Below are 25,814 nucleotides of genomic sequence, written 5' to 3' on the forward strand. Positions count from 1 at the left end.
TTGTAACACTCCCTCCGTGAACCAGATGTTTTGAAATAGCTTGTTACCAAACCGCAATTATTACATAATAATTTATATCATTAAAACATTAATGAAAGGCATTTACAACTATGAGAGTTTCCGCTCAAAGGAAGTAGTTTTCGTTACCATACAAATATGTTTTGATTTTAGTCAAAGAACAAAGATACTTGATGTGTCAGTTGCCCAACATTTAGGCAAATGGGCAATTTTCTTTGCTTCTTTTTAATTAGTTTTGGGAATCTCTGGCACCCCCAGCGGCCTGGGGACCTCAGTGTGGAATGTATTTTCGGAGACCCTTGGGCCACTGCTGACCCCCAGGGGAGTCAAGGCATTATCCTGTGGATTTTTGTTTTCTGTTGGTTGGAGGAAATCTCATGTACATGAAAAGGAAAAAAAATGCAGGAACCTTTTTCTCTGGGACCATGGTCTACATAGAGCTGTGACTTGGAGCTTACAGTTTTCTTTTCTCCATGCTCAAGGTCATTCGGTCACATGTTGGGGAAATACAGAGGGCAATGGAGAGGCTCAGTCCAGGAGTCGGGGGGAGGGTTTTATGGTGAGAGCCAGGGCTCTGCAGGTAGAGCAACTTGGGACCAGAAGTTTGCTCTCTCTTTCTCAGCTGTGTGGCCTTAGCCATGTCACACAACCTCTCTGGTCTCAGTTTCTTTATTTGCAAAGTGGAGGCAGTAACTACCTCAGTGAGTAGTTGTGAGGATTAAATAAGGTAACGTTTGGGAAAAAAAAAAAGGGAGTGCCACACGCTCTTAATACTAAGAACTGAAAATAACTCATGGAGATCTCAGATCCTGATGGCAGGTGCACACCCTGATGAAAAGGTTCATTTTTAGATCTGCAGATTTTTTTTTAAAAGTATACTTCTCTCATGTTCATTGTGACGGTCCTAATGTTGTGACCTTCACCCCTCCCTTTGCAGAGGGAACTCAATTTCAGTGGGGCTCTCTCTTTGCCTGCAGTCTGCCCAAAGCCACTGTTGGCAGGATAAGCTTAGAAATCCAAGGGTACTTGGCATCTCCCACCAGGTTGGCGGTTCCCTGGCTTTAGCTGTCAGCAGGAGCAGCTGTAGGTCTGCTTAGCCCGGGCTGTGAACGCGGCGTGTGGGTGGGTGTTCGAGGCATAATTTTTGAAGCATGTCAGAAAAGCTGTGTTTTCCACTTTTGGTTCTGCCACTGAAAGCTGAAGGACATTTACTTGCTTGGCTGGGTGGCCTGGGAGCCAGAGCTCCTGGGACTCTGTGTCGGTGGCTTTGTTTCCTCAGCCGTTCTGGGTCACAGCCGTTAGTCCCACACTCAGGGCCGTTGTCCCTGCACTCAGGAGCAGCACTGGATTCTTTTCCTGGAGCTGCCATTACAAAGTCCCAGGACTGGGTGGCTTGAACATAGAAATTCATCCTCCCAGAGTTCTGGAGGCCAAAAGTCTGACATCAAGGTGTTGGCAGGGCTGGTTCCTTCCGTGGGTTAAGAGGGAGAAGCTGTTCCGTGCCTCTCCCTACCTTCTGGTGGCTTCCTGGTACTCCTTGGCACCCCTTGGGTTGTAGAAGCATCACCTTGGTTTGATCTCTGCCTTCATCTTCTCATGATGTTCTCCCTGTCTCTGCATCTTCGTCCCTCCGTACGACTCTGTCTCTGTGTCCAAATATCCCCCTTTTTATAGGAATGCAAGTCGTCTTGGATCAGGGCCCACCTTAGTGACCTCATTTTAGCTTTTGATCACCTTTGTAGAGACACTGTCTCCAAATATGGTCATCTTCTGAATTAAGACGTCAGCATGGTTTGGGGACACAGTTCAACCCATCACTAATAACCTGTTTGCTGATTTGCATAGGGTAACCTACTCATTAAGCTGTAGACTTGCTGTGTCTGCCCAGAAGGGGTGCCTTTTAAAAATTCACCTAAGGGCACGTCTGGGTAGCTGCCACCTGCCCCCACAGATCTGTCATCCTCCTTCCCTTCTTGCCACCCATGTCCTAACGCAGCCTGAAGACGGCTCGGCTTTCTCCACGGTGGTCTTGTCCTCTGAATTCACAGCACTCACGTCTGATCCACTCCTTTCCCAAGGCCGTTGCTCCAGTACAACTCTGCGACATTTCTTGTGTCCGTGTTGGGCCATGGTTGCTGCTTTTAAACTAGTCCCGGAAACCTGCTTGAACATAGAGTTGAGCCTTATTTCTTCACCTCTTTTATAAACGCTTTGAAGACAAGTACCATATCTTCTCTATATTGGGTACGTTGGGTTAAGTAAAATATATTATCAAAATTAATTTTACCTGTTCCTTTTTACTTTTTTGTAATGTGGCTGATTGCATAAGTGGCATGTGTTAAATTTCTGCTGGACATCGCTAGTTACTGCTCTCTCCCTCTGTCCGTATGACACGCTGCATGGATCTGGCTGGGCTGTGACTTGGATTCAGGGTTGAGGGCGGGGGATGGAGGTGGGCATGGGGTGCCCTGACTGGCTAGCTTACCTTCTGCATGGCAATGCTCAGACCCCTGTAGTGGGCAGTAGTGGTTGAATGGTGGCCCCCCCAAAAGATAGATCCACCCAGAACCTGTGAATATGACTTTATTTGCAAAGAGGGTAATTACGTTAAGGATCTTAACATGAGATCATTCTGGATTATGTGGGTGGGCCCTAAAGCCAATGACAAGTGTCTTTACAAGAAGAGGAACAGTTTACTAATTATGAGGGTTTTTTTCCTGCTTGATGAGACATCTGCCGTCTTCTTTGTGCTCATTAAGTACTTGTTGAAATGGATAGCTCCATTTTTGGGTAAACGCATGACATGCTGGTTTACCTAGAGGTTTTGGGCTCCCACCAAAAACTTTAGAAAAGGCCCTCACGCTACTATTAACAATCGCAAAATAAACATCTTCAGCCCCATGTGCAGCAGACTTATTTGGCCAGTGTTTATGTTTAGGGGGAAGAGAAGGAACATTTGTTGACCATCTACAGTGCATCAAGCACTTCGTGCACAATCACTTCAGTTAATCCTCACGCGAGGCCTGTGAAGTGGTTTACTGCCCTGGTTTATAGAGAAGGCATCTGTGTCTCTGAGAGGCCAACGGACTTGTCCAGGGGTGCGCAGGTCAGTGGGAGAGCTGAGTCCCACCATCCAAGCCGCTTTCAGTATGCAGAGACTTTTTCTCCAGGCAAATCTTTACATCAAAGCTAATGTGTAAAATAGGTAATCTGCGCTGCTTTGGTTAGGTGGGAGCGGGGTGGGGTGAGGGGTGGGTTGGGGGTAAGCTCTGTGCCCCTCCCCCATGCCCCCACCTCCAAGCAAGGGCAGAGGCATCCCTGCAGCGCGCGCGGTGCACATCATTGCTCTTTGGTGCCTCCCACATCCTCCCTCTCTCTGGTTCTGCAGATTCCTTGTTGCAATTGTTGCTTGAGTCAGTAACCGTCCGGCATTTGGAGGTTTTCCTGGTAGTTAGGAAACGGAGAGGGTATTTCTGCAGATCCTATAAGGTGGCTTTACTGAGGTGGGGGGACTTTCTGGAGATTGGGATGGTAGTGCTGGCACTCTGCCCTGGGACCTTTTAGTTCTTGGGCTCTAGGCTGTCTCTGGGTCCCTCGGGGAAGGCAAAGGTGGGAGATACTTTGGTGGAGTTTGATTTATGTCATGAGATGGAGCAGAACATAGGCAGGGGTGTGCCCAAGGAGAGAGGCAGGGGACAGTACCCTGATGCCAGTCTGGAACGATGGGTGTTTGACAGGAGGCTTATGTCAATGAGTTTGTGTAAGAATGTTGGCCTTTCTCATGCGAGATATCCATATACCAAACATTTGTTGGACTCAGGATTGAGGTCCATAAAGGGCTAGGGACCACACAGAGAAGGCAGAACCTCTGCTCCTTAAGGAGCCATTCTGGGTGCAGCTGGCCGGGGCCTAATTATCTCTAGGAAGAGGCCCAATTCTGAAAACACTCCCATGTGCAATGCCTTGGATAGGTGATAGGAGAGAGAATTTATTTCATTTTGTTTTTTGTATCCTTTTGGTATAGAAGGCAAGAAATCATTTGAACAGAACTCGTATAATATATTGTAAACTTCTGTCCACCAGAATATTCTTGATGTTCAGGTTCAAAGAATTATGTTGTTTTATCTTGGAATTTAACCTGTTATTTATGGTAATGTGCCATGTAAGGATGTGTGTTAGATAATGTATTTGTCAGGATAGGATAGGTCTTTGCTGGAGTAACAAATCTCCCCAAAAGTTTCACACATAGAAGCCTGTTTCTCACTGACACAAAGACCCCTGCAGATCGGATGACAGGAGTGGGGAGGGGTCTCTACTTCTCAGAGATTGAGGCTCCACCATCTGGAACATTGCCGCAGCAGAGGGAGAGATTGCAGGAGCTGTTGTTGCTGGTTCTTCTGTTCTGTACCCTGAACGTGATACATGTCACCTGTCCCCATGTTCCATTGGCCAAGACTAGTCACGTGGCTCTGCCTCACCTGGGAAGTGGGGGGCCTGTCAGATGAGTACTGCCACAGCTAACACAGAGCTCACCCTTGGTGATTAGTTCATTGACTCTGAGTGAAAGTCCTGGCATGAGTAGGTGATTGGGCCCATTTACTTGATAAGAAAATGAAGGCTTGAGCTCCTCAAAGTCAAGGGCTGCATAACTTCTCACACCAGCCTGTCTGCCTCACATTTTTCTCAGCACTCAGCAAATGCTGGTTGACTTTTTGGTCTGATTCACAGGGCTGCTCCTCTTCGAATAGTCTTGCTAATGGAGTTGTCTCCTTGAGAATGTTCGTGCCACCTGTGGTGGAGGTGGATCAAATACCAGCCAAGACACATTTCTGCATCTTATTAGCAAGAAACTACTGAAGTCTCTGCATTTTTTTTAGGGATCATCTCCTTAAAAGCTTCTCACAGGAAAACCACTCTGCAGACACAATGGAAAATTCTGTGCCTGTTAGCAAGTAGTTAGGGCTTGGGCTTTATTAGGAGTTAGATAGCCTAGGCCGGAATCCTGGATCCCACACTTGCTCTCTGTGTGATTTTGTACCAGTGACTTAGTTTTTCCAGCAAGGGGGTGAAAATGCCTAACTGGTACTAAGGATTTTATTCATAATTATATTGGTTCCCTAGGGCAGCTGTAACAAATTCCTACCAACTGGGTGTTTGAAAACAACGGAAAGTTTACTTGCTCATGGTTCTGGAGGACAGAAGTTGGAAATCGAGGTGTTGGCAGGGTCGATTCCTTCTGGAGGATCTGAGAAGCCTCTCTCCTGGCTTCTGGTGGTTGCCGGCAATCCTTGGCACTGCTTGGCTTACAGCTGTGTAATTCCGATTCCTGCCTCCCTCTGCCACATGGCGCTCTTGCCTGTGACTGTGTTCACATTTCCCTCTTCCTATAACCATACTAAATTATAACACTATAACAATACTGGATTAGGACCCACCCTGATCCAGTATGACCTCTTCTTACCTTAATTATATTTGCAAAGACCCTCTTTCCAATTGAGGTCACATTCACAGGTTTTGGAGGTCAGGCCTTGAACACATTTTTCTGGAGGACTCAATGCTAACCTCAGTAGCGTGGTCAAGTACTAACACAGGACCCACACGTAGTAGGCCTTCAGTAAATACTAGTTGCCATTACTTTTCTGTGTAGAGTGTTTGGGAATGCCAGCCTGAAACTTTCTAACTGAATTGTGCTGTCCTTTCAGACCACTGAGATTACGATATTGATGAAACCAGAACATTTTCTGTTGTTCTTTGGTAATGCACCACCTTTATTTGCACTACGATGCTCTTCGAGGGTGTGTGTAAGAGCCGCTGTTCATCTCAGTTACAGAATATTTGGCGTTTGGATTTTGAGTGACTTTAGCCCAGTGCTGTCATGGTTTCCTCCGGGCACTTTTGCTTAACAATGCAAAACAGAAACTGCACACAAATAGTTACCCAAAATGAGGCCTGTTGTTATTGCTTCTTTTACCTCCAGGGCCCCAAACTGCAGAAGCTTATTCACTGCAAGGCAATGAGGGCTCTAAATCTCTTGCCTCCATATATTACATCCCGTATTACACTTGAACATGGTGAAATTAATTGTGGCCGAGGCAGGGAAGACTGAAAAAAAACCTATAATGGTTTATCATATTTTGCAGGCTTTGTGAGGCCCATGAATTTAAGGCATGTAGTAACTGTATTTATTCCTTAGATTTCACAAATTTGTCAGGTTCCCTTTCTGTGATGGTGACAGGTGTTTCCAGACATCTGGGTCTCTGTTGTTTGAAGTAGAAATGAGAGCCATCGTGGGGATGGTCCCAGTGTCACAGACACTGCAGAGATGTCCCTTGCAAGCTTCTTTGGTTACACGGCTGTTAGTAGCTGAATTATTAATGCAGATTTGCTGGTGGAGGGAGCTGCTTTTGACCGTCGCCTCTCTTCTTATATCAGCTCTTTAATAGCTGCAATTGTAGGAGTCACATTCCATGTGAAGCAGTTCATAAATTGAATAGTTGTTTGTGTGTGTGTGTGTCAGGGGAGACTCAGAGTCCTGGCCCCTGACGACAGGGCTGTATGCTTGTGAGTGCCCTTTGTCTGAAACCTTGTGATGCAGGAATTTACATCTTGGGATGGGAGCTGGTAAACAAAGAGATTTACCCATTACGAATTCTCCTGAGAGTTCAGCAAGTCCTGTCAGCATGGAAGTGCCTCCGGTTTCAGTCTATCTGGGCAAGGAAGATGTATATTTCAACGGTTGAAATTCTCTGAAATGATCGGTTCTTCAAGATGACAGGGAAGCAGTTTTGGCGACAGAGATTCGTAGGTGGCTGCATGAACAGGAATGCAACCTTGATTTGATGGTTTTTGGTTCCTTTTCCAAAGCAAAAGTCCATGAATTGATTAAAGAAAAATCACAGAATGGTATAATTATCCCTCAGTAACCCTGCAGCCCAGGTTGAAGTGGCTTCAAACTTCGTTGATAATGACCCGTAGGAACACATTTGTATGTCCCCACAAATATTTGTACATGAATGGTTGACAATAGCCTTATTCATAATAGCCTGAAAGTGGAAACAGCCCGCATGTCCATCAGCAGGTGAATGGATTAAAAAAATGTGGTATAGCCATACAATGAAATATTATTCAGCCATTCGAAGGAGCAAAGTTCTGATACCTGCTATTAATACAATATGAAAGAACCTTTAAACATGACGCCAAGTGAAAGAGGCGGGTTACACGAGACCACATACTTTATGATTCCATTTATAGGCAATGTTCAAAATAGGCAAAGCCATGGAGACAGAAAGTAGATTGGTGGTTGCCTAGGGTGGGGAATGGGGGGAGGGTTTGGGAAGAAATGGGGAGCGCTAACGGGTATGGGATTTCCTTTTGGTGTGGCGAAGTGTTCTAAAATTGATTGTGGTGATGGTTGCACAACTCTGTGAATATACTAAAAGCCATCGACTTGTATACTTTAATGGGCGAATTGCATAGTATGTGACTTTTCTCTCAATAAAGCTGTTAAATATCACATTTACATTGCAAACCAGAACAATTAGATAAAGTTGAATCAAAACCTATTCTTTCCATGTCTGGTGCATTCTGATTTACTCTAATCTGTTCCATTCCATTTCTTTAAAGGTTGCTGGACCTGAGCCACAATATTGAATCCATAATCCACATTTTTATAGATTCCTTTGCATTGTACAAATGAAAAACTGACTCCTGAAGCTTAAGAAGTGAGTGCAGGGTTACCCAATTTATTAGTGACTGAGCTGAGACTTCATCCTGGGTCTTCTGACTCTCATTTCACTGTGCTTGCCAGGAGGCTAGGTGTTCCTTTTATTAATAAAAGATTGAGCAAAGGAGAGGGTTAAAAATAGCTACTGGCAATGAATAGCCTCCTTGTAAACACCTTCCGGTGGCACCTGGGGTGGTTAGGGAAGCTCAGGACAGAGAAGGGCTGGCTGCATGTTTTTGCATCGAGTGCAGTGTTCAGTGCATGACACCCCACGTCACCCCAGCTTACAGAGGAGGCCCTATTTGTTTATTTTTCAGGCAAAGGTGCTATTTTCTCAGCATTGCAGAGTAGAAAGATTAGAAATTCCTAGCTGCCTGCCACGTAGCCTGCTTGGCTTGTAACCCTTCCGATGAAAGTAAAATTTGAGGTAGGGGATGACAGAAAATTAGGAAAATACATACAGGAAATCAGGGAGAAGAGAAGAGCTGGTGTCCCCCTGCAGATCTTGAGCCAACCAGTTGGTATCAGGTAATTGTGCCCTGACTACGCAGCCCTGGCCAGAGATGCAAAGAAGAGAGAGTTTTTACTGGAGTAAACGATGGGCTACCTGAGGGGTCCTGGGTTGGTCCAGATGTGTTACGTATTCTCAGCAGGGAGAGGATTCACTCCGAGGAATCACGAGCTGATTCAGTCATGTGGTCCCTTCCCTTCCAGTGTCTGGGACAGGCCATTCCGTGGCCAGGGCTGTTTTTTTCACCAAGTTTTGCTCAACATTTGGAAAGAACACTCTACCTCCTTAGTTAATTATGTGCATAAATATTTGCTTCTGCCTAGCAAGACAGAGTTCTTGTGTTCAAAAAGGACTCACATAGATTTAAAGGTTTTCTTTTCTCCGTCCCTTAATGAATTCAGTGCTGGTAAAAGGTGCCCATCTCGGGAACAGAAAAGCCTCTATTTAGTTAGAGGTCCGAGAGCTGAGGGTCATCGGGGCAGAATTGGGAGGAGGAACAGCCTGTCCTTCCACGAGTCTGGACTTTGGCAGGGTTTCAGGGGCCCCCTTCATAGCCAGGAGGGAATCTGCCATTGGCTGGTTTTCATGACAGCCGTGAGCACAGGCACACCTTGTAGACATGCAGGTTCTGTTCCAGACCACCACAATGAAGCAAATATCGCAATAAAGCCAGCCGACACGAATTTTTTGGTTTCCCCCATGCATATAAAAGTTATGTTTGCTAAACTGTAATCTATTAAGTGTGCAATAGTATTATGTCTAAAAAGCAATGTACATACCTTAATTAAAAAAATACTTTATTGCTAAAAAGCGATAAAGATCATCTAGCCTTCTGTGAATTGGCATTTTTTTGTTGGTTGAGGGTCTTGCCTCGAGGTTCATGGCTGGTGACTGATCAGGGTGATGTTTGCTGAAGGTTGGGGCGGCTCTGGCAATTTCTTTAAATAAAACAACGGGAAAGTTTGCCACAGCAACTGACCCTTCCTTTCATGAAGGATTTCTCTGCAGCATGTGACGCTGTGTAATAGCATTTTACCCACAGTAGAACTTTGAAAACTGGAGTCAGTCTCCCTAAATCCTGCCGCTGCTTTATCAGCTAAGCTTACGGAATATTCTAAATGCTTTCTGGTCATTTCAGCAATGTTTGTGGCATTTTCACCAGGAGTACGTTCTATCTCAGGAAACCACTTTCTTTGCTTATCCATAAGGATAAACTCCATTCGGTTTTTATCATGAGACTGCAGCAATTCAGTCACATCTTCAGGCTCCACTTCTAATTCTAGTTGTCTCATTATTTCCTCCACATCCACAGTTACTTCCTCCGCTGAAGTCTTGAAGCCCTCAAAGTCATCCAGTGAGGGTTGGAATCAACTTCTTCCAAACTCCTGTTCGTGTGGATCTTTTGACCTCCTCCCATGAATCACGAATGTTCTTAATGACATCTAGAATGGTGGTGCTTTCTAGAAAGTTTCCAATTTGCTTGGCCCAGATTCATCAAAGGCACCACTATCTATGGCAACTACAGCCTTACAAAATGTATTTCTTAAATAATAAGACATGAAAGTAGAAATGACTCCTTGATCCATGGGCTGCAGAATGGATGTTGTGTTAGCAGACATGAAAACAACATTAATCTCCTTGTCCATCTCCGTCAGAGCTCTTAGGTGACCAGGTGCATTGTCCATGAGCAGTAATTTGAAAGGAATCATTTTCTGAGCAGTAGATCTTAACAGTGGCTTAAAATATCTAACAAACCATGCTGTAAATACACGTGCTGTCACCCAGGCTTTGCTGTTTGATTTGCAGAGCACAGGCAGAATAGAATCAGCGTAATTCTCTTAAAGGCCTAGGATTTTCAGAAAGGTAAATGAGCATTGATTTTAACTAAAGTCACCAGCTGCATTAGCCCCTAACAAGAGAGTCAGCCTGTCCGATGAAGCTTCGAAGCCAGGCATTGATTTCTCCTCTCTAGCTCTGAAAGTTCTAGATGGCATCTTCTTCCAATAGAAGGCTGTTTCATGTACACTGAGAATCTGTTGTTTAGCGCAGCAACCTTCATCAATGATCTTAGCTGGAGCTTCTGGATAACTTGCTGTAGCTTCTACATCAGCACTTGCTGCTTCACCTTGCACTTTTGTTATAGGGACAGGCTTCTTTTCTTAAACCTCATGAACCACATCTGCTATCTTCAAACTTTTTTTCTGCAGCTTCCTCACCTCTCTCAGCCTTCATAGAATTGATCTTCTATCCAAACCACTAAAACGTCTTCCATATCAGCATTAAAGCTGTTTTGCTTTCTTATCATTTGTGTGTTCATTGGAGTAACACTTTCCATTTCCTTCAAGAATGTTTCCTTTTCATTCACAACCTGGCTAACTGGTGCAAGAGGCTTCACTTTCCACATGCTTCCCTCACTAAGCTTGATCATTTCTAGCTTTTGATTTAAAGCGAGAGGCATGTGACCCTTGGACACTTAGAGGCCATTATAGGGTTATTAATTGGCCTAATTTCAATAATGTTGTGTCTTAGGGAATACAGGGGCCCAAAAAGAAGGAGAGAGACTGATCAGTGGGGTAGTTGGAGGTTGCACATTTATTAAATTTGTGGCACCCCAAAATAATTACAATAGTGACATCAAAGATCACTGACCACAGATCAGCATGATCTGATAATAATGAAAAATTTGACAGATTGTGAGGGTTACCTAAATGTGACACAGACACATGAAGTTGGCACATGCTGTTGGAAAAATGGTGCCGATACCCTTGCCTGATGCAGAGTTGCCACCAACCTTGAAGTTGTAAAAACGCAATACCTGTGAAGCACAATAAAGTGAAGTGCAATATTCTGATTCAAGCAGCAGAGACAGAATTAAAAAGAAAACAACAACAAAAAAAGTGAAGCACAATAAAATGAAGTCTGCCTGCACACTATTTCAGTGTCAGGTGGAGATCTGTTCCTTAGATCGAGAATTGATGTCTTTCCTTACCTGATTGAGAGGCCAGGGGCGAGGAGCATGCTGAAGGGGATCGAAGCGCAGCTATAAATGATAGTGAATAGAACAATAACGGTGAAGAGTTTTGGTGCAGTGTGCCAGCCCCTGTGCAAAGTGTGTATTGTCTCATTCAAACTCTCCCAACATCTCAGCACAGTAGCTGGGATACTGACAAGCTTTTGCAGACCTGGTTTGAGTCCTGGCTCCTCCCTGTGCTCACTGTGTACCTTTGGGAATGTCGTGTCTGCCTTCCGAAGCTTCGGTTTCTCACCTATTGAATGAAGACAGTAATGTCCTTGCCTCATGGGATGACGGACAACTGAAAACAAGGTAATGCCGGCACAACACTTGGCAAACAGAATGACCCACAGTATGTCCTCAAAAAATGATAGCTATTTTTATGATTAGGTATGATTATTCCCATTTTACAGACCAGGAAAGCGAGGCTTGAGCAGGCTGTATAACTTGCTCAAGGTTCATAGCCCTAAAGTGTGGGGAGCCAGGACTTGAATTCAGGTCTGTCTGACCCTGGACCTCCTGTTTTTACCCCGTCCTCTCCTCGCTGTCATCTGATGAGTGGCTGAAGGTGTCGGCTTTAGAGGGGAGCACAGACCCACTGGTGAGGGCTCTGGGTCTGTGCTGCCGTTTCAGCGTGAAGGTCTTCTCCAGGACGGAGTCGGCTCACCCAGGTGACCCCAAGGAGCAGGAGCAGGGTGTTCGCCGGAGGAGGACGGTCATGCAGCAGGTTAGCACGGACCTGCCCAGGCCATTGCCTCTCGCTTCGTCCTCCCTCTAGCCCCAGAATTACCAAGGCTGAGGAGGTGCTCTCCACCTCCTTTTTGAAGAACTCTGAGCCGACTTTTGGTTCTGCAGATGCTTTTGTCATCCATTTTCAGTATGTGTTTGCCTTTTGTTCCTGTTGTCTGTTGAAGGTTACAGTCTGTCATGGCAGATAAAGGCCCTTTTCCTCCGCTCTCTTCTCTGATGCTCGCAAACACGCCTAGTGGCTCAGAGGCATTGGGTGCACCGACCAGACAGAATCCACACATTTAACACTAGCCCGATTCTCCGAGGCCTCCCCCGCCAGCCTCCTCCAGCCATGGCATATCCACTCCTCACCGGGCTTGTGTGTCAACTGTGGGAAGTGACTCAGAGCCTGCCGGGCAAGCTGATTTCAAACAAACAAACAACGACAAAAGAGAAAACAGTCCTAGAATGAACCTCTGGAGAGGAGTATCTTGGATTCCCTTGGAAACTATCCTCTGTGGTTCCAGGGAGGTCAGAGATGCGAGTGTGGGGGTCTGTGGTTTGTAAAGGCTGCGCATCTCTAATTGGGGTCTTGGTCTGATGGCTCCAGGAATCCTTCAGATTTGCTGTAGTAATGGTAATAGCAATTTAAAGTAGGCTCATTACGAGAGCAGTTATTGCTTTTGTTCAGAATGGTCCATCTAAGTCAGCCCCTATTAAATAGAGCAATTTAACTGACACTTAACGTCTTTAGAGAGATAAATTATCCTTTGGCTTGGTCACCTCCACTCTGAAATTTGATCATTGGTACGAGCCCTGGGAGAGTAGTTCAGGCAGATGCATTTGTTCCTGTGAGCCTACATCTCAGTCATTCGTTCAGCACACACTTAATGAGGACCCACTCTATGCCTGACCCTGAGCAAAGACCCGGATATATGGTAAACATGGAGATGACATGGGCCCTGCTTTTGAGAAGCTCACAGCTTTTATTCAATTATGAAAAGTTGATCGCGCACCTACTGTGTGCAAAAAGCCCTGTGCTTGGTGTGGTGCAGGAGACAGGTTAGTGGCAGAATGCGTGTGGGCCTTTGTGATCTGTGTGGAGGACAGACTTGCAGTCAGTTACCAGGGTCCAGCCTAGAACTGAATGTATGTTCTAAGGGAGGTGCGGGAAATGCTGCAAGCCCGAGGGTGGAGAGATTGCTTCAGTTGGCTGGATTGGGGAATCTTCGTGGTGGCATTGCTGATCCTCGAAGGATATCCTCTCTGGTACGAGTCAGCCAGATTACCTGCAGGGAGAGGGTTTACAGCAGGGCTGCTCCGGGCCCTAGGTGCAGCCGGAAACCTCTCCAAAACACAGGCTGCCTCTCCCCATCTCTCTGGCCACCCGTGTGGTCATGCTCTTGGCGTTCTCTGCTGTGCAAAAGCACAGCAGCTGTGTTCTTATCCTACCCACCGCGTCCTCCAGGCTTGATGCCCATGGCCATTCCAGTCCTGAGCCTTCCTCATGCTCTTCCAGCTCAGCTCCCGTGGCTAACCGGCCAGCTGCACCCTAATCCTAAAGATCTGAAGGGAGGAACAGGTGTCACCTGCTCATCTTTTCTGGCCACTGTACACATGTCACTGGCCCCCTGCAGTCCCTTCTTTGACTGGAGGCCCTCCTCTGGTGCAGTCAGCAGTAGCCACAGTCTAACACAAGTGACGATGGTAACTTACTCATCAGGGGCCAGGCACAGCAATATCTAGGAAGGGTGAGCCCTGCAGCCTGTGGAACCAGCACTGTCCCGCAGAGGAGGTCTCCATATGTGCCTATGAAGACACGTGCAAGGATATTCACCGTTTGCAATAGTAAACATTGGAATGGCCGATTGCCCATCTCAGGGGCCTGAGAAGATAAATCATGGCACTACTATGAAGTGGAATGCTATCTAGCAGTGAAAATGAATAGTCTAGATATTCACACATTGACGTGGATAAACCTCTAAAGAAACTTAAAAGTGGGAAAAAGGAAGGATCGCTATGGTATAATGCCACTTGAGTTTATTTTAAAACCACACAAAACAGTTTGTTTATACACACATGCTACATTATGTATATATTTGTAGATATGTGTAATACATATACATTACATAGTGCAATATGTGTATATATAATATATACATACAACATATATAGTATTTTGTGTCTGTTCACACACACACACACACGCACACACACACACAATTAAGTTGTATGTGGTAACAGGAGAAAGGCCAGGTGTGGTGGCTCACACCTGTAATCCTAGCACTCTGAGAGGCCAAAGTGGGAGGATTGTTTGAGCTCAGGAGTTCAAGACCAGCCTGAGCAACAGTGATACCCCATCTCTACAAAAAATAGAAAAATTAGCCAGATGTGGTGGCAAGTGCCTGTCGTCCAGCTGCTCAGGAGGCTGAGGCAGGAGGATTGCTTGAGCCCAGGAGTTGGAGGTTGCAGTGAGCTATGATGATGTCACTGCACCTTAACTGGGGTGACAGAGCAAGACTGTCTCAAAACAAACAAAAAACAGTAAAAAACAAGTGGAAAAGAAGATACACACCAGGACTGTGGTTACCTCTGGAGAAGGAACAAAAGGAATGGGAAGATGGATGGGAGGGTGCTCTTAATATATAATGATTTCATTATATGAAATAATGATGGCAGAGTACTAATATCTATCAATTTCAGAGTCTGATTACATGAGCATTTATGATGTTAGCAATACTTCTTTATATGCCTGAAATACTTCCTGTTGTTAAAAAAGTATGTCTAGAGAATGGGAGGTTATCTGGGGTGTCTGGAACTTAGTTGATGGGGAGGAAATGTCCCGGATGATAAAAGTAGGAAGGTAGATGGGACCTTGGTCATGCAGGCTGTGAATCTGCTAGCTGGGGGGACACAACGTGGAGATAGTGACTTGACCTGCCCTCGCTGTGCAGAGAGACGGAGAGGGAAGGAGCTTGGGGGCCAGGAGGTCGGGAGGAGGCTGCTGTCGTGGTCCAGGAAGAGGTTGAGCCGGGAGGGGAGGGGATGCACCAGAGCCCCAGGGGAAGCTGAGGGACCTGGGAAGGATGGCCGTGAGCCAGCACATTCCACTGGGGGGGGGGGCTTAGCACTGTCCTTCACACTCAAGGGCGAGTTGGCTACGGAAGAGGTAGAACTGGTTTACCCATACCTTGAGGGCTGTGTGTTCTGGCTGTTCAGTGGTACCTTCTGCCTGGAAAAGCAGATTAGAGTCAGAAAGAGAGAGAGCTTGGAGGAAAAAGTGACTCTAAGGAGAAGATGGTTGTTTCCCAGAGTCTACCTGGTCAGGTACAAGTCTGTATTGTACATATGTAAAATATCTATTATATTTCCAAACCACAAATTAGGATGATACTTATTACAGATGAGTCCATGGGAGAATTCTTTAAATAATGAGCTCCATGTATGCACACATGGGTATTTTCGATATTACAAAAAAATCTTTTAATTTAAAAATTAGGGAGAAATGCTTTCTTTAGAGTCAAAGGTCAATCTTACTGTTGGGCAGTTTGGTTCTGTGATGGTCTTTGCCCCCATTAAAATTCTAAAAAATAACTTTTGTTGCTGTTCTTACTGTTATTCTTTGTAGAAAATACAGTTAATAAGAAAGAAGAAAATAAAAATCACCAGTAATCCCACCACTCAGAAAAATTGGGGCATATTATGCTTTCATTCATGTTATAGAAATGTGTGTGTATGTGATATCATTTTTAAACTTTCTTTTTTCATTTCATACATAGTGGACATTTTTCTATTCAAAAACATTTCTATTTTGGTTTTCCCTTAATCTTCTAATTCTTCTTCTTCTTTTTTTAGAAATGGGGTCTTGCTATATTGTCCAGGCTGGAGTGCAGTGGCTATTCACAGGCGTGACCATAGCACACTGTGGCTTCGAACTCCTGGCCTCAAGCAACCCTCCCAAGTAGCTGGGACTACAGGCCCTCACCACCATGTTCAGCTTAGCTTTATTTTCTGTATTGTGAAAACAAGAGGCTTTTATGTTGTCTGTCTCCCACCTTGGAGAGCTATTTTGATGCTAATTGACTTTTCCGGGTCACACAGTGCCCCTCTTGATGGGCTCCTCTTCTTCTAGGGGGGTTGCTTCCCCATTTCTTCTGAACCAGTGTTAATGGCTGTATTGAATTCTGTCCAGCAGATGTTCTGTAATTTATTTAACCACTCCCTCATTTGGGGCATTTGTATCGTTTCCAAGTTTTTGTTATTATAAGCATCACGGGAGGACATGTTGTAGCTATTGGGTGTACACTTACAGTCATTCCTGTAGATAAGAAAAATTCCCAGAAGTTCCACAGCCCTTGGTGCCCCCACAGTGGAATGGCTTGGGGCAGAGACAGCTGTCACCCCGGCTCCTCCCGGGCAGGAGCCTGGAGCGCAGGGCTTTGTGTGTATGTTGTCACTTCTTCCTGTGTCATCCTTATCATCCCTTCAGCAGCCAGAGCTAGAGCCAGTGCTGCATTATGCTGTTCCTGTGACCGCCCTGCCTGGCAGGAGCACGTGGGATGTCTCAAAGAGCCCCATTGATGCCCTCAGTTAGCATCATTTCCGGATGTGTTTCCTAGCTCTGGCTTGTCTTAGCCACCACCCAGCGTCACTCTGGGTCTTCCTCAGGCCCCTCCTAGACTGCGGAGGGTCCACTGGAATCTCACGTGGCTTACGGTGACATGAGTGTCACCTTAAAGACCAGGTCTTGGAAGGTCACAAATGTTGCTGCAGACGAACGTCTTGCAAACAAACGATTTTTATCTTGGCTTGATTCCGCAGGGAGGGACCTAACGGCGCACTTACTGCATTGCTTCCCACTTTCTAATAGAAGAGAATGAGAGAGGGAATGCCTAAATAATAAGGTGGTATTTATGCAACAGAAGCTCACAGGCATCCTACGGATTTTTTATCTAAGAACAGCCACTTCCTATACGACGGTGCCAAGTTTATTCATTAGCTTTCTGGTATAGAGTAACCTTGTGTTGTTAGGTTACCGTCACATTTTTGTTAGGTAAAACCATACACATTTCCAATTAAGACAAAGAATGTGCAATTTCCTGAAGTCAGGACTGAGGTCATAACTTTGAGTGCTTGAGAATTCCAAGTTTAATTAATCCACCCAGTGGTGATGGCTATGAGGAAATGCCCTGTCAATATCAGAGGTGATGAGAGGGTGATCTGGCTGTGACAGGTCACTCTTCTGATGGCCAAGCCCGATCTTACCCGGCCTGGCTGGTCCACGGAGTGTCTCCTGTCAGAGTGTGTCTCCTCTGGAAGCTGCTAGGTTCTCTCCTAAAATACCTTTTTGTGTTTCACTGTAGATGACACACAGATTTTGTCACTGTGAATGTGACATGTTGCTTTTCTTCCTGCATATGACCTGTGTCTTCTCAGCCTCGACTTTCTGCAGATGTTTAAGTCCCTTCAGTCAGGAGGCCTGTGAGTCTTCTGAGCTGAGTGGAGTCAGAGAGGAAGAAAGAGAACGTTGATGGGGTCTTACAGCAAAAAGAGTCCTGCGCCGTCCTGCTTCTTGGGAGGAATGGAATGCTTTCAGTGCCTTTGTCCCTCTTCTCAAGAGTCACACTCCAGGAAGGGAGCATCATATTAGTTCAGCTTAGATCACATGAACTGCCTTTGGCCAGAGAGGGTAGGACTCCTGACTATGGTCCTATTACATTACAGTCTTTGAGAGATGGGTAATTCCAATGAAGTAGGGGGGGAAATGGATGCTGAGTAACTTAAACAAAAACCTGCCACTGGAGCCCACTATAGATGTGACCTGAAAACTGCCCACTCACACCTCATCCCGGTGGAATTATGGGCCCAGGGACCTTGTGGCTGTCACCATTGGGTATTCCCCACTGATCTCAACAGTTTCATTCTATTTTTCCTCCCCAAATCATGGAGGCTCCATAGTTACCAGAGTTACAGTTAACTCACAGATTAGAGGAAAATGCTGTGAATTCAGGAGACATATGGATGGGTTAAAATTCTGGCTTTGCTACTTACTAGCTGGATGCTCCTGACTTCCCCCAGCTTTGGTTTCCTTAGGGGGCAGTCAAGGGGATGGGACACCTCTCAGAATGTTTCCGAGAATTAGATGGGACGGCCTCGGTGGAAGCACAGGGCTGTGTGCTGGGGCTGGAGGAGGTAGGAGATGCTGGAGGAATGTGTGGTGGTGTTTTCTCCCTTCCCAAAGCCCTGATGGGCACTCGGGCTGGCCGCCCTTCTGCAGATGCTGCAGCTTGTAGTGTTTAAGAGTGTGGGTTTTAGGGTCAGACCTGGGCTCCACGACTTTCTGATTTTGTGGCCTTGGGCAAGATATTTAACTTTCTGAGCCTTAGTTTCTCCTCTGTGTAAACCTGGGACTGGTTCCTTCCTCCTTCATACAGCGGAAGTGAGGAATCCCACGAAGATGTAGGTTGCAGGTACCTAGCTCATCAGTGCCATGCTCTGTTGTCACGACACAGGGTGAGATCTCCTTACGGGCTCAATCCCAGGGGTCCAGACGTTACTTCTGGCTGCATCTGCCCTGCCCTAAGGGCTAGCTACCTGCTCCCCTTCTTGCAGGGGAAGCAGCTCTTTTAGTGCAAGAGGGAGGAAGTCGCTGCTGTTGCTGCCACCCTGGTCCTGGTTTCCAGCCCTACTGGTCCCATAGTTTTGTCTCGATTTGGGTCATTCTGCCCTCGACCCCAATGCAGTGGGCCTCAGTGACTCTCCCAATCTGTGGGAAGAAAGTTACCAATTCTGATTCCAAGACCTTGGGAGAAAAGCCCACCTACCCCAGCAGGTGTTATTTATTGATGCTCTAATCTTCGTGGATTACTGTGAGTTGCTCGCACCTTTCCAGAAAGCCCCAAGTAAGTGGAAGTCATACATGCACCCGAAGTAATTAATGCGCTTTTTACTAGTGAGGGAACATGTAATTTGCAGGAATGTTTGTCAAGACCCACCCTGCTAAATTTACACCCTGTAATTTGCAACGTTTGCTGGCACTGAATTGGCAGATTGGTGAGTCTAGTTTACCTGCTTTGCAATTATATCTCCTGGCCGGTGTTGCAGGATTGAGTAACTGGGGAGACGGAGATCTCATCATTTAAGTAAGTTAGAACCGGCTCCTGGGACCCATCTGAGATCAACCTCTGGTAGAGGAGGCTGGTTAATCATGTTTCCCTTGTGCAAACCTGAGAGCATCTGATACAGAGGAGGAAGGGAAGAGGTGAAGACAGTCCCGAGACCTGGGGAGGCGTTTTGCAGCAGTCTCCCCTCAGACAGCCTTCTGGAAAAGGAAAACACAAACCTATTATAACAGAAATGGTTTTATGGTCTGTTTTATGAGCTGTATCAGCCCTAATAATTGGCTCTGGGGGAGACTCTTGTTAGTTTTGAAAACTGGAAGTCACTTTGCAGCCTCTGCAGACCCAGTGATTTTTGTAAAATCCTCGTAAATTTTCTTTTTTGGGAAACTGGCAGGATAATCCTATAGGCTGTGATACAGGCTTGTGGTTCAGGTGCTAGGACGAGTGTGTGAGATGTGAGATGGTCGGCTTTTCCCATGGCTGTGTTTTCATGGCAAGTTTAAAGAATCCAGTGGAAGATGAAATAAAGTTTAGGCAGTCCCAGCCCTGGTATAAATCCCAGACCCTCAATTTACTCCACTTGACTTTGGGTACACTGTTTAACCTCCCTGAGTGGCCTTCTCTCATTTGTGAAATGGAGCTAATGATTCCTTTGATTAAATCTGTTATAAATATTCGATGTTTTTAAAGGCATCTGGCACATGGAGAATCCCCAATCAATGGTAATTATCATCAACGCCTTTCATATGTGGGGCGGGCATATTATTTACCAGTTGTACAGAATGCTTGGTGACACTCGGCAGAATGGGTAAACAAATTGGGCAGAATCCTATATTCTTTCAAAAAGCCATTGAGGTGTGTCCCCGAGGCCTGACAACATGGATTATATACGGATCGTGCTGTTGATGGGAGTTGGTTGCAGCTCCATAAAAGCCTCAACCATCCCAAGTCCAGGAATTTACGGAAGAGCTGGCATTCCTCTTTGGTGTTGGCACCTCCTCAAGGCTTGGAAAATGTAAGGAAGTATTTAGAATCTCGGAAGAGAGATCTTTTGTCCCGGGAGTGTGCTGTGGTCAAGGAATATAGCTTTAAATGCTCCCCTTGCAAGGCTGGGTCTGTAGATACGCAGACAGTTCCCTGGGTATCCCAGTCCTGTGAGGTGAGAAAGAATGAATATTTTCTCTCCCTTTCTCCCTCCCTCTCTCTCTCTCTCTCTCTCTCTCTCTCTCTCTCTGTCTCTCTCTGTCTCTGTGTGTGTGTGTGTGTGTGTGTGTGTGTGTGTGTGTGTGTACGCGCGTGCCTGTGTCTATTCCTAGTAAATATTTATGGGCTGGCAGACTGCAACTGGGAAAGGCCTGTGTTTAACTGGCTAAATATTAATAAGCATATTCAAGAGAATTGAAGCCTTTGTGTTGTCTTTTTAAGAAATGAATCCGCTGTTATTCACTGTGTTTCTGCAGGAAACTATGCAATGTGAGGAAGAAGTACTGCCTTGTTTTCCTTGTAGGCCTTCCAGCTTGGACTTCAATTTCCACTGAGGCCTTATTTTTAAAAACATGTTTTTTATGGTAAAATTACAACTGTGGAGATTATAGCAGCCTCTTACGGTTATGAAAATAATATGTGTTGTGCTTTTATCCCTTTTAATTGACCATTCATTCTCTTACCTTCCCTTTTCTCTATATGGGGACAGTGCCAAATACCTCCCTCCTTTGTATTATTTTGTTTTTCGGCCTTCTCCAACACTCTGAGATCAAGGCCCAAGTACATACTTTTATCCTGGCTTCCTGGTATGCAGTGAAATGGATGTTATACTGTTCAAATGTCCATCCTTTCCCCAGCTCCCATCTGTGGCTACTTCTGCCTTTTTCCTCCTAGAACTTCCCTGAAGAGTTCATTTCCTTATTTTGGCAGTGCTTCCCTTGGCAAAAACTCCCTTTTCTGCTCAAAGATTGACCTTTTTGTTTCATTAAATCAAATGCTTCCAAACTACAGTTTAGATCTCCCTGATTTGGGAGCAGTCATCATAGACAAGGCTTTTGATAAATTCCCTTTGCAGGATTTGGTTGGCTGTCCTGCTCACCTGTATGAAAAAAAAAAAAAGCCAAAAAATAAAGTACAGAAGACAAGTCCTGTATTATATCTCACTTACATACCTGAAAAATTGGTTTCCATCAGTATAGAGATGAATTTTCCCCCAGTCAAAGGTTTATGCTGAAAGGTTGTAAAGTGGAATTGGGAAGATGAAATTAGACTCTTTAGGAAAGAATGAATCTCCCACTTCTGCTATAATCTCTTCTGTGCATCCTTGGGGTTTGGTGTTGCTGAAATGCAAATGCCATTCCTTCTGTTATTGATTTGCCTACAGAAAGTTGCTGAAATTTAATCCATGCAGAAAATGCTATGAGTCACTTCGTTTCCTGCAACAGCTTTTTTTATTAATATTTTGGAAAGGAGTACTTCAAAAAGGCAGGTCAAGAAAAACACAGTGTTCAAAAAAAGATTGTTTTATTTGTCTTATGAAGCATTTATTTTCCAGTAGCCTGGAACCAGTGTCAGGAATTTTCCAGCTTTGCATATATAGCCACTTACTACGATGTGATTCTACTCCTTGCTTTTTTCTCTCTTGTTGTCTTGAAGGTTTGAAGGAAGCTGGTCAGAAGTATTGAAAGAGTGCTCAGGCCTCCAAAAGTACTGTCAGCATAGGAGACTGAAGAATATAATCTATCTGTTGGCCCTTTGTATGTCTTCTTTGGAAAAATGTCTGTTCGGGTCCTTTGCTCATTTTTAAATCAGATTATTTGCTTTTTTGCTATTGACTTGTATGAGTTCCTCATATATTTTACATCTTAACCCATTGTCAGATATATGGTTTGCAATTTTTTTTTCCATTTCTTAGGTTGCGTTTTAATTTTGTTGACTGTTTCCTTTGCTATGCAGAAGCTTTTGAGTTTAATGTGATCCCACTTGTTTATTTTTGGTTTTGTTACCTCTACTTTTGGTGTCATATCCAAAAAAATCATTGCCAAGACCAATGTCAATTAGATTTTCTCCTATGTTTTCTCCTAAGATTTTTATGGTTTCAAGTCTTGCATTTAAGTCTTTAATCCATTTTGAGTTAATTTTTAGATATGGTGTAAGACAAGGGTCCAATCTCATTCTTTTACGTGTGGATATCCAGTTTTTTCAGCACCATTTGTTGAAGAGACTTTTCTTTCCCTGTTGTGTATTCTTGGGGCCCCTTTCAAAGATTAGTGACCATATATATGTAGGTTTATTTCTGGGCTTTCTATTCTATTCCATTGGTCTGTGTATCTTTTTATGCCAGTACCATACTGTTTTGATTACTATAGCTTTGTAATATAGCCAACAGGTCTATGAAAATGCACACAGTATTGCTAATTACTAGAGAAATGCAAATCAAAGCCACAGTGAGATATCACCTCACACCATTAGAATGGCTATTATCAAAAAGATAAGCAATAATAAGAATTGGCAAGGGTATAAAGAAAATGGAATCCTTGTATGCTGTTGGTAGGAAGGTGAATTTGTACAGCCATTAAAGAGGTTCCTTAAAAAACTAAAAATAGAATTACCGTATGATCCAGCAATCCTACTTCTGGGTATATATTCAAAAGAAATGAAAAATATAGTATCTCAAAGAGATATCTGCACCCCCGTGTTCATTGCAGTATTATTCACAATAGCCAAGATATGGAGATACGGAATCAACCTAAGTGTCCATCGAGAGATCAATGGATAAAGAAAATGATACACACACACACACACACACACTCACACTCACACTCATACACACACACACACAGTGGAATATTATTCAGCCATAAAAAAGAAAAAATCCTGCCATTTTGCAACAACATAGATGAACCCTGAGGACATTATGCTAAGTGAAATAAACCAGACACAGAGAAAAATACTGCACAATCTCACTTATATGTGGAATCTTAAAAAAAAAATCAAATTCATAGAGGCAGAGAGTGGAGCAATAGTTACCAGGGGCTGGGGATGGGGGAAATGGAGAGATGTTAGTCAAAGGGTACAAACTTTCAGTTATAAGATGAACAAGTTCTGGGGGTCTGGTGATGGATATGTTAATTTGATTGTGGTAATCGTTAGACAATGTGAATGTACTGTATCAAATCATCACATTGTACCCATTGAATATACACAATTTTTATTTGTCAAGTATTTTTAAAAAACTACACTGATTAAATGAAGAATATAATCTGCTTTCTTGTGTTTGCATCTGGATTATCTGAATGTCAAAATTTGAAGCCCAGGGTAGCTCCCTGTATGGCTTGCTACGTTTGGGGTTGCTGGCCCCTTGCTCCTGGTGCAGGCTGAAGAAATGCAAACAAAGTACAGCATTAGCTTGAGCAAAACATATAACTAGGACAGCAGATCTCCTGCCAAAAATACCATCTGCTGTTTTCCAAAGCCAAAGATTGATGACTTGAGTTGTCTCTGCCTTCAGCAAATAGTCAGAGAGACTAAATAGATTTATTTATTTTATGTTTGACCAGCCCTTCATAATATTTCTTGTTAGAAGAGGAATATACGTTGGAGTTAGTAAAGTGAAAGCCCAACTCTTTGATTCCCAAATAAAATTGCCTAAAAATTTCCAATAGCTTCCAAATTGGATTTTCTTACTATTTTCCTTTCTTGATCTCTTTCTATATAAGGCTGCCTGGTTAACCTACCTGAAGCATTACTCATCTTACGTCGCTCTTCTGCTCAAAACCCAATGTTGTTGGTTTCTCCTTGTGTATAAGGTCAAGTTCAAACTCCAGAGCATGGTTTTAAAGCTTTTCCCAGCCTTATAGCCCTTACTTCTCTTCATGCCCATTTGCTTTCATGCCTCCATTTAGCTCAAGGTTTCGTTTGGAATGGGGGTTTACATTTTTACCCAACCTTCAAAACCAGCCTGGTTGAAAATTATTCCAGGGGAAGCATTCCATGATGCTTCCCCGGGAATAAATTTCCCCCTCCGTAGTAATTCCCACACCCCCTTTCCCACTCCTTTCTGTGGCTTTTATGACTTCCAAGGTTTATGATTATAGCTTTGTATGTGCACACTCCTCTCTTCTGCTCAGCTGTAGGTTTTCAGGGTGCTCAAACTTGTATTCCCTGCAACCTTGAGTATACCAGGTGTTCAATAAGTTCTTTTTGAATGAATGAATGAATCAGTTCGTTGAATGAATGCTTCCTACAAAACAGAGCACGTCATAGGTGATGAATACATATTAAATATCAATATCTTCTTCCGTGGACCCCTTGCAGTGACAAAATGTCAGTGTTGCGGAGAGCACTGGCTCACGTTTTAGCAGGGAGAGCACAGTCCAGTTTCAGATTTGGAACTCCAACACGTCAGACATATAATTAAGTTGGGAATCTGTGTTATTGGAAGTTCTGCTGTCTCCATACAGGTTGAGCATCCTTAATCTGAAAATCTGGAATCGGAAATGCTCCAAAACCCGAAACTCTTGACTGCCAGTATGATTCTGAAAGGAAATGCTCACTGGAGTATTTCAGATTTCAGATTTTGAGATTTGTGTTACTCAACCGGTAAGTATAGTGCAAGCATTCCTAAACTCTAAAACATCCGAAATCCAACACACTTCTGGTCCCACGCATCCGATGATCCTCAGCCTGTAATACTCATATGGTGACTTTGAAAGTGGGAGAGAGAGCTGTCAACTGTTGTGGCTTCCATGTTCTTCATCACTGGATGATCCATTTTCACTGTTTTGGGGACATGGTGATGGTTAAGAGGGAAGAGTGCTTTGGGGAGTCAGATAGATTTTGGTTTGCATCCTCGTTCTCATGGACTGATTTGTCATGTTGAACCTCAGTTTATTCATCTGGAAAGTGGGCATGTGGCTGTTCAGGAGGGAGGCAGTGTGGATTACATGGCATACGCAAAGTACCAGTGCAGGCTCTCACACATAGTGGGCACTCCATAAATGTAAGCATCGCTTCTAAGGGACGTCACCAGCATCATTACCGTATGATGTCATAGTCTGGCTGCATAGCTGTGGTGTAAGAAGGCAGGTGGGGTCATAGTTGTTTTTAATTTGAAATGTTTAAAAATGCTTCTTTGCTGCTACTGTCCTTGAAAGTGTTTTCTTAGTATTGATTTTAATTAATCAATTTAGATTTCTTTCCTTCTAAAGTCACCAGAGGTTAGGAATTCTGAGTAATGTTAATATATCTCTACAGTATCTCTATGTTATCCTTGGGGGATACTATGCAAGACCCCCCAGTGGGTGCCTGAAACTTCAGGTAGTACTGAACCCGATTGCCGTCTTTGGGAACAAGTTTCTGTTCCCGCCTTTCATCCATAAATCTAATGCCTTTTCCATCTTAACTAAGCACACACTGTGGCTGTAACTTTGGCAGTTTGAGGTATGACAGCAAAACTAGCATGAATTTCCTTTTCCTACTTCACAGTTTCACAGGTAGTAGATTCATTCTCGCTGTAGATCTTAGCGAGCTCGGTGTGCAGTTTTTTTTCTTTCCTTATTAAATTGAGAACTTGTCCTTTTTCACTTAAAGGAGGCACACTTTATGGCTTCTTTTTGGCATATCTGAATTGCCAGTGTCACCACTCTTGTGCTTTGGAGCCATTATTAAGTAAAATAAGGGATACTTGAACATAAGCACCATGAGACTGAGACA

The 25,814-nt window shown here is 44.3% G+C and overlaps 1 protein-coding gene across 2 annotated transcripts in view; it reads left to right on the forward strand.

Moving 5' to 3' along the window:
* The window catches only part of LDLRAD3 (low density lipoprotein receptor class A domain containing 3), a 231,501-nt gene that overhangs the window by 24,985 nt on the left and 180,702 nt on the right, over positions 1-25,814 (forward strand). Inside the window, exon 1 of one of the 2 annotated variants that reach the window (XM_045557817.1) lies at positions 20,067-20,130. The exons of the other annotated variant lie outside the window; for it this stretch is intronic. The gene's annotated coding sequence lies outside the window, so the exon portion shown is untranslated. Of the gene's footprint in view, positions 1-20,066; positions 20,131-25,814 lie in introns of those variants that run through there. 2 annotated transcript variants of the gene reach the window in all.

Source organism: Lemur catta, chromosome 7 (assembly GCF_020740605.2).
Source record: "Lemur catta isolate mLemCat1 chromosome 7, mLemCat1.pri, whole genome shotgun sequence".
Classification (NCBI taxonomy): Eukaryota; Metazoa; Chordata; class Mammalia; order Primates; family Lemuridae; genus Lemur; species Lemur catta.